At 40.0% G+C, this 9,582-nt stretch overlaps 2 long non-coding RNA genes across 2 annotated transcripts; both read right to left on the bottom strand.

Moving 5' to 3' along the window:
• Nucleotides 1-783: 783 nt before the first annotated feature.
• On the bottom strand, nt 784-2,058 carry LOC140593181 (uncharacterized). Its single transcript, XR_011993444.1, has 2 exons — nt 1,326-2,058; nt 784-1,206 (listed from the first exon to the last, which is right to left on the bottom strand). It is a non-coding gene; the product is annotated as an uncharacterized lncRNA (long non-coding RNA).
• A 3,330-nt stretch (nt 2,059-5,388) lies between these two features.
• On the bottom strand, nt 5,389-9,194 carry LOC140593341 (uncharacterized). Its single transcript, XR_011993645.1, has 3 exons — nt 8,498-9,194; nt 5,555-5,688; nt 5,389-5,413 (listed from the first exon to the last, which is right to left on the bottom strand). It is a non-coding gene; the product is annotated as an uncharacterized lncRNA (long non-coding RNA).
• Between the last annotated feature and the right edge of the window lie 388 nt (nt 9,195-9,582).

The raw sequence follows: 9,582 nt of genomic DNA, 5'->3' as shown, positions 1-9,582 counted from the left end.
TCTAAAACACATTAAGTACGTCACTTAAGTAAGTTAAGTTAACCTCAGTGTCTTTGATCATGTTAAAATATGATGTTACTGATTGTCTTGGAGGCAAAGACAAATAAACAGACAACCAACTTTTAGAACTAGATGAACTTTGTTGCATTAATGCTACAATGTTGATGTTTATTTTTAACAGTAATGAATTTCGGCTGCTGACTAGTTTTTTTTAATTGGCTCACAATAAAATAGTGTTAGAACTGAGATAAGTATTAGCATTCAGCTAAGCGGCGTCAAAGCTTGTTATTGCTGCCTTGGCATTGGGTGAATAAGATTTAAAAATGGGTATATTCATCCATGCGTTGTTATGCTGCTGGCATAGCTAATACACTGTAACTTTAAGGATGAACGAGCAACGTGTTCTTCACACGTAACAATTCCCTGTTATCTTGCATATTATTTTATAATTTTTAAAACAACAGTTAACTTAGACAGTTGGCATAACATAAAATAAATGCATTGTGTCAGCACAAAATTGGCCATGATTCTTTGTATTAAGGTATATAGATCTTGTATGGCCTATTACATGGATTTCATGGCTTAGAGGGTCTGCATCTGAGAGTTTTATATTGCCTTGTCTCTGTACATTTCATCCTGTGAAAATCCAATGGAAGAAATAAGTATATATGATGCACACAGCAGGAAGTCGGTCTAAACGGGTCCTTCCAGCATTTTTACCATTGTCTGACCCCAGGACGTTTGCCTGATACGTACAGAATACACATGGAATGACCACAAAAGTAAATAAAATGTATTTATTAAGTGCCTTTCACAGAAAAAAAAACAGCCACAAAGTGCTGTACAAAGCTAGAATGCAGAAAAACATAAAACAAAAATACGAAACAACAATGTAAAATACCCAAGCAAAAACAGACGACGGTACATAGCAAAACACGATTTCACAGAATCACATTTTCCCAAAAGCCTGAGAACAGGTAAGTTTTAGGCTGCCTTTTAAATCTTTCAACAGAATCTGCAAAAAGCAATGAAGGAGGGAGATTATTCCACACCTTGGGGCGACAACTTGAAATGCCTGATCACCACGCCTTGTAAGTCTTGTCCAAGGAACACTACTGAGTGCTTGATCAGCGGACCTTAGAACACGGGCAGCTGAATCGGGATGTGTCAGATCCATGACATATAGCGGGGCCCAGCCTTAAGGCTCTGAATGTAAAAAATGAGCTACATCAAGCGGTTCCGCAGGGATAAAAGCAGTTATTTCTTTTTGAACAAAAAAATACTGCATACTGTAATAAGTATCTTCAACTGTCCCTGTGACTTACCTGGTGAAATGAGATCATCTCCGTAGCTTATTTGCTGTTTAGGGTCCTTAGAAAGGTGGTCATTTGCCTCAGGTCCTTGGGTTTAGGGCAAGTGGAAGCACAGCAAATTATCCTGAGGAATTTGTTATCTTGCGAGTGTATTGCTGGGTGCTACTGTCATCTCTTCCAGCAATCATTAGGTGCACTTGTTTCTTTCAGATTACCACCTATTCCATTCTTGCCGTATGATTAAGTCTGCGTTTGGTTATGTGCGTGTCTGGGGAGTGCTAATATATACCAACATGTACGGAACTGCTACATTTCTTAAGATCCTAACTAACGACGTTTACCTCCCCAAGAATCATGCCCATTACAGTAAGAGTAGTGTGAAATTCTTTGTTCATGTTTTGCTGTTAACAAGTCTTCAATTACATTAAAGCAAGTTGTTAAAAGCATGTTCTGTTCCATCAGGGATGTCCTAACCTTTTTTTCGAGTTCCTCCAATGAAGATGACCATTATTGCATTTAAATCAATCCTCCTCAAATGTATCCCTAATTCATCATTCAGTACTGTGCCACAAAATATGAAGTTGTTAGATTATATTTTACTCACCAGCAACCACCTTTTCTCTTCTTGCGTTAGTTCTACCTTGTCTGAGAACCTGGACTCCAAATTCTGTAGGCATGGCTGAGAAGCAGCCCAGATGCTCACATTGCTGCCATTGTCACTGCTGTCATTCAGATAGTTGTCTGCTCTGCTCCTAAAGCCAGGATATGGGGATGAAAGGGAAGGGAAACAGTGTGTGGGCGATTGTATGGTTTCAGCTGAGCCTTGCTGTTTCACAGAAATAGTCATGACTTCAGAGCATAGTTTTACCGTCAGGCTTGTTCATTCTGCGGCCTGTTTGCTCTGCAGGAATGTTGAGATTGCCTGTGAGGATCCGTAGGCTAAAAGGATACTGACCACATGGCTAATAAAACAGAGTTAGAAGGAAAAAGGAAGATATGGGGAAGGGAGGAGAAGTCATTTAAAATATCTGACAACAGTATGGCCAGTGACCTTGCCTCTTGCATGAGGAAAGTGATCACAGCACAAGAACTAGTTCCAGCATGTTGTTGTGTCAAGCAGCAGTTCCTGGAATACTCAACTCGATTATGAATATGAACTTCCCGCATTTCAGCATGATGGATGTGTTCTGAAAGGATCAGAATGGAGGCTGCACAGTTATTGTGCAGATTATGTACGACGTTAACTTTATTTCTCTTTCTTGATTGCCGTTGTGTGCATTGGCAAATGCAGACACAGCAGCCCTTAAAGGCTAATTTGGTCATCAGCTTTTTTCCCCCTTATGTTCCACATCTTCTCTCTCCTTCACTGTGAAGGCATTTCCTGCAATCTGGAGGCGGAAACTTTCTTTTGTAATATTCCGTAAATCAAAGTGAGACCTTCAAATGTTTAATCTGAATTGTAAATGATGAAGAATTAATGGTTTATTTACGATTAGTCATTACGATCGTCCAACTTTTCAACCAGGTTCACTGCAGACATTCTTGCTCGTAGATAACTGGCTGGCAGCTGGGTAAGGGCTGGGCAAACATGAGTGATTCATGTGCCGGGTTAGAAATGAAACACCGAGCTTGCCAGTGGGAACACATGGAGAGCGGAAACAGGCTGGTCGGGGGGGCAGGGTGGCTGATGGACGTTACGGATGGGGTAGCTGATGTAATGGGACTCTCCGGGAGGAAGCAAACGCCCGACATCCAGACGTCTGGGTGATCGCACGTCTGCGGTCTCTCCTCTGCGCAGGAGAGCAGCACTGAGGGCCAGAGGTGTTCATTGCACACACCTGAGTCACACTGACACGTAGTATGTGATCGATTTGACAGCGCTTGAACTCTGGTGGGAAATTCCCTCTATAGACATTGTCTTCCTCAGATGTTTTTGCCGTTGCTGTGATGTTTCCTGGAGGGTAAACTACCGTGATTTTTTTCCCATTCTCAGGAGGCAGTTGTACGATTAAACGTAACGTATACTGTACCATGGGTTAGGGGTCTGGAAAGGTCAATGGAAACTGGAAATGTAAGGAACTGCAGTACATATAACCCATCATAGGTACAGAACACACCACTTGTGTTACAGTTTGACACATAATGCACATGTGCCAAAGTAACATTCATCTGATCTAGAAAGTATCTGTATCATGAATATTTAGAGAACCGGGAGCTACTTTAGCTCATCCACATTGTGCTCCATTATATTGCTCTGGACCTATAAATCAATCTGTGTAGGTATCTGTCTGGGTATCAGTGTAGGTATTGTCTTACAGTATTAGCTGCATGACTAAAGACAGACACCTTGACTGAACATGTCCTATACTGTCCTATACAATAATTCAGAAAGTCTTTCCGCTTTCTTTTTTTTCTTTCTTGAAGCCTGTCGTTTTGAAGCTTGTTCTGAGAATTCCTCTGTTTCCTGGGGGCGGAATTCACCTTTAAGTGTTCTTCAGCCTCCCATTGGTTCTGCAGTGTTTGACACCATCCTGTAGGTTGTTCCCATTCGCCACAATCGGATCCAGGCTAACCCAGAACCAGCTCCTTCCCTCCCTGTCACTTTCTAACTGTTGTCACAGCACTGAGGATAATTCCTTCCCCTTTTACATTGTATCCGAAACAGCAAGAGACTCAGGAATTGCAAAATGTGTCAAACTTCTAATTTAGATATTTATTATTTTTTTGCTAAATTGTTTGACCCACGAGCCCTGATGGAAAGCTACAGGCTGCAAGCTTTGGGTTTTTGAGAAATGCCCCTCCCTTTCCAAGAAAGGCAAACCCAGCAGGCCTGCTGGAACTGTGACATTCAAGCCAGACTAATGTGAACCATTTGTTGACAGGACTGCATCCAAACCGGGTGCCCACCTTTTCCTCCTCATCCAATGTCATCCTGTGCTGGGTAGTAAGGCATGGGAGGGGGGCTTGTTTGGTTCTGGAAAAGATTGCTGATGATAATCTGTGTTGAGACAATACCATCAGCCTTTTGCATATAATGTCACATGTAATATTTGTGTGTAAAATTTCTGAATGTTTGCGGAGCTTTTTTAAACAGATGTGTCTGAATTCTATACTTTTTTTTAGATTCTGAACTAACAAATTGGAAGTAATCCAACAAAGTATGCCACTAATAGATGAATCATTAAGTAGCTTCAAAAGGATTATTTATATCAAGCAATTATTATATTTGTTTCTATATCTGTTAATTCTGTAAACCTTTGTGAAGTGCTGAAGGAACAAATAATGAATAATAAATCCTGATCTTATGTTTGCTCATCATTAATGAAGCTTATCCTTTATCTCAAGTAGCTGCTATATTTGTTCATGATTTGTACTTGAGTACTAAATGAGTTACTACTAAGTTACTAAGGAACAGTATTCTAAAGTGTGACCGATTATTTTACTCTTCCCAGCTTTATGGTTCTGCTCAGGCCTGTGTAGCACTGCTCTGTTTTTGCAATCCAGTGAAATTTGGAAAGAGCCTGTGAAACTGAATAGTTTCAGTCTTCCATTCAGTTACTGGGCTTTCTTTGAAGACTGAGACAGTGTAACATCTTGGACTCGGTCCTTAAAGCGGTGAGTCATCTGTGCATATCCTGTAGCTGCTTGCAGTTAGCAAAAGTCTTCACAGTACCGCAAATCTGCTTGTGTTATGCACTGTGACTTCAGTGACAAACACTCCTTCACAGTACTTAAATGCCATTTGGTCCAACATATTTAAGATACAGCAACACTTCCAACCCTGTTTAGTGGAATGTTATCTTTTCATTTGTTGGCATCTTTTATTTCTCACAGAAATATTTGGATGTTTTAAGTTATGGAACACAGTACTAAAATAGCCTAACCTCTAAGATGGCAGTACATAAAATGAATTTTGGATGCTGTAAAGGTCTACTTTCCACTGAAAATGTATGTGAGTATTTTGTATCTTTCTCCAAATTCCAAGTAAACTTCTAATTAATTTACCAAAATCCTCTGAGAGAGAAAAAAAATCACAGATACTAGAATTTCATAAAGAAAGAGATTTTATTTCAGTTTGTTGCTTCCATGAAGGCGATTTTCTGCATAGAAAAGAGAAAAAGGTTAATTTGAAGAATAAAAATCTGATTAGATGAAACCCAGACTGTGGGCATTTATTGGAGCAGATTCAATGCTTAATTGCTACCAGGGCAAAAAAGAAAAGGAAAAAATATGATACTAACCAGAAAACAGAGCCGGCTTTATTCAGAAAGGGAAGGAATTATAATTGACTCTCAGTGATCAGTTGATAGCGCTCAGTTCAGATTGTCGTCTTGTTGAGTAGCTTTACAGGCCTGGATGAGTCTTATTTTCATGACTGAAATAAAATGGAGGAAACACATATTGGAATCATTTGTGTCACCAGACTGTTAGACAGGAGAAAAGGTTATTGTTTTTTATTATTGTTTTTACGTTTAGTAGATCATAAAACCACCCTCCATCCCCTTCATTTCATTCTTAGCATTCTATACTCAGCAATTTCTTTTACAGTGATATGTAACGAACTGTAGCGACACAGTGAAGGTCAGATGTCTGCATGCAGTGCATGAAAATTTGCTCCTGCACCTCTTGACATCACCAGTTCCTCATAGATGCATTTGCTGGATTAAATGTAAACTCCCTGCTGCGACCTCAGAAGCGCTATTTGAAAGTATTTTGATGAATTTAAATGAGGAACATATTATATAAAAATCCCATGTATTTATATTAATATGTAATAATCATAAAAGCTAATTATTACACGCTAGCTTGCCGATCTGTACTTGTTGGGCCACTTTAGTATCTAGACAAGAATTGAGAAATGATTGTAATTCTATCGGCCTGCACTGCCTGGGACAGAATCCTGGGGTAGCCCGGGACCCCGGCCAGTACCCGCAGCTACCTCTACCTCCGCAAAATTCACATTGCTTCATATTGTCTTTTTTTCTTTGTCCAATTCTTCGTCGGCTCATTATGATTGTTTAGTGATGATGTTTCAGCGGTCTCCTGGTAAAATTTTTGCCCTGCAACATTGGCTTAATTCTTTTCTCAGTTTGAGTCAAGAGTCTCTGCATTTCAACTTAAAAAGGTTTTTTTCTATTTTATGGGATTTTTTTTTTTTTTAAATGGAAAAGTAACCTACAGTATCCCACTCAAAATGCCACAATGGTTTAAATCAGTGGCTCCGACTGTCTCCATAAGTACCATATAGTAATAAATTAAATAAAAGACATATTTTATACACCATGATCCGGGATCACTGGATCTGTACACAGGTGCCGATGGCTCAGCAGACAGTACTGTTACTTCACACCTCCAGGGCTGGGGGGGTTTATGGATCCTGCTGCTGCTCCTTGTGCGGGGGGTTTGCACATTCCCTCCTTTTTTACACACCTTTCCCCCACACTCCAAAAACTTGCAAGTTGTAGTGTGTGTGTGTGTGTGTGTGTGTGTGTGTGTGTGTGAAATAAAAGAACCTGCTGCTTTCGGCCCCGTCTCCCCCCCTTTCCATGCTGACCGCATTGCCGAGCTTAGAGGTATTTGGGTGGGACACTCAGCAGTATCTGCGGGGCCAGCATGCGCTGGTCCACAGTCTGTTTTTCAAGGTGGCCTTTGGCAGTAGGAAACGCACCCAGCCCTTTCCTTTCATTCTAACAGCCACTTCCACAAAAATACTTTCACAACTTATCACAAATGCCAGCGAGAGGGTAACAATAAATTTTGAGAAAATAACAAGGAAATGGCATTTAACTTGTGGATGGCAGTGACCTATGATGAATTGTTGACAGGTCAAACCTGCCGTATTTGCTCACTAAGTGGCACTCTGTCTATTATGTCTGTTCTGTTGCTAAGTGGCATTGTGTCTGTTCTGAGCTTTTGCTTGCTAAGAGCTATAAGAATGGCACACGAATAAGCCGTTACTAGGCGAATGTTGGGATACTTTAATATGACATGATGAACCTCCATTAATTTCAAAATAATATTCATATTGTTAAAATAAAAAAAAATAATCAAAATATTAACAGCCAGCCCGTCACAGTCAATAGTTGGACCTGGTTTATAATGAGCAAGAGCTTTGAGTCACTTATGAAGCAGCTGTTGTCTATATGTGAGTAGTTTTCTGATTTCTAAATTGCACAGCAGACATGCAGTTACCATGCTATAGGAACCCCGAAAAGTACACAGAATTATGGAAACACTAGTCACAATAAGAAGCTGCTTTTCCAATTCCTTAATAGTGCTACAGTATGTGCTAATAGTGCTGAGTGGCCTTTGATTGAGCTGTGATGAGAAAATCTAGCTGGCAGCTGAATCACTGTATGGTGGTTGTGTGAGGCGGGGTTTCCCAACCCGGTCCTCAGGGACACACATTCGGTCCATGTTTTTGCACCCTCCTGGGGACTGTTTGGCAGTGTGCTGGGAAGGAACAAAAACATGGAGCGTATGTGGCTCCCTGAGGACTGGGTTGGGAAACCCTGATGTATGCTAATATGTCTGATGCAGTATTTATTATTTTGCTGTTTCTAATCCCTTAGGTGGAGGAAAACAGCATCTCCTTAGGATACCAGAAAAGATCATTTTTATATTCATAAGACCGGATCTGAATGAGGTTTATCTGCGTTGATGCAATTAGGATGAGGAACTGGGGCAAACAAAGAATGAATCAGGCTGAAAGATGAAATGAAAAACAAAACACAAGATTGAGTGGCTCATAGGTGAAGGATTTGTGCCCATGGGATTTACAAATAGCTGAACATTTTCCGGGCCTGTGAAATACATTAAACAACTTTGTACATTGATATATACCACAAAAAATGATAAAACTTGAGTAAACTATTACATCTACTGCAAGGTAGATCATAATGGCTGTAACACCACTACAAACACTGGAAGAAAAACAATAAATAGAATTTACAAAAATAAATATATTATGAATTTATTCCTTGGCTGATGGTCGTGTTTTTGCAAAAATCAAGGTCACATGTTCAACCTTCAAAAACTTTCCCAACTACAGGTACAGGTCACCCACTGAAGATCTCAGACTGAAAAAAGCCAGAACTACATGTGTTTAATCATGGCTATAGTCTGTTAAAAATGTCTTTATAGGACCCAGTGATAGGATGTTAACCAGAATGCCGAGGAAATACCGTCCAGCTCTCAGAAGGGGAGCCCAGCTTTGATGGCACGTCAGCTAACATTTCCTCCTGCTCTCTCTCCCACACACAGCTGCTTCACAGAGAGTCACTCCAGACTGGTCTGATGGGAGGAGAAGGACCTTAATGGTGTCTTAGGCGGCGTCACATCAGAAGTTCTTGAAAAGATCCCGCAAGTGTCTTTGTGAAACTGTATATCTAAATATATGTCGAGGTGGCAGTGATAGCTTGCTTAAATACCAGCTGCTATGTGTTATTTCAAATGCAAAAGCAGAAACACAGCTGGAGGCTTGAATATACTGTTGGCAGCTTCTAGTTTTCCATGTGTCTTCAATGAAATATTTAAATATCACTCCGGTGCCATAGAAACATCAAAGCACTGTTATTTGACGTGGTGAAAGTTGGTTGAAAAACTAAACTCAGTGCTGCTAAAAATAATCAAACAACACCTAATATTATAAAGTCACAATTACCTGTCTCAATTTCATTGAACTGCATTCATTTTTATGTGCGTGATGTGTGAGAGAAAGACAGACAGGCAACACTATAAAGTTTAGTCGTATCACTCAATAATTTTTCTATGTGTTTTAGTTTGTGTTCATATTAATCAGCTGTGTCTGTCTGTATATGAAACTTTTGTCTTGTTATACTTATTTGCTGCCATCTTGTCCAGGACTTCCTGGAAGAAGAGATATTGTATCTCAATGGAATCTTCCTGGTAAAATAAAGGATAAATAAATAAATATCTAATATTGCGTATGAAAAAAACCTCCTCAAGAGTAAAGCCCCCTAAATCAACTTAAAACTGTAAAAATATGGAGCAGATCCATAGTGCAGCGCATGCAACTCAATTTGTTCAAACTTTGTTCAAAATCTCTCATCATTCTGAAAAATCCTGCAGACTGAACATCTGGGCCAAAAAACAGCCTTGCAACATTACGACATTTTATGTAAATAATTGATGATCAGATGCTGCTCCATTTGGCTCTTCCTGCCAAACCCACCTGTGCACCATCGCGCTCCCACTTCTCCATGGTTATTATTCTCTCTCGGGTCTCATTGATCTTTTTCAAGAACAG

This window comes from Paramormyrops kingsleyae, chromosome 10, assembly GCF_048594095.1.
Source record: "Paramormyrops kingsleyae isolate MSU_618 chromosome 10, PKINGS_0.4, whole genome shotgun sequence".
Classification (NCBI taxonomy): Eukaryota; Metazoa; Chordata; class Actinopteri; order Osteoglossiformes; family Mormyridae; genus Paramormyrops; species Paramormyrops kingsleyae.
This window is presented reverse-complemented; position numbering and strand designations above follow the sequence as displayed.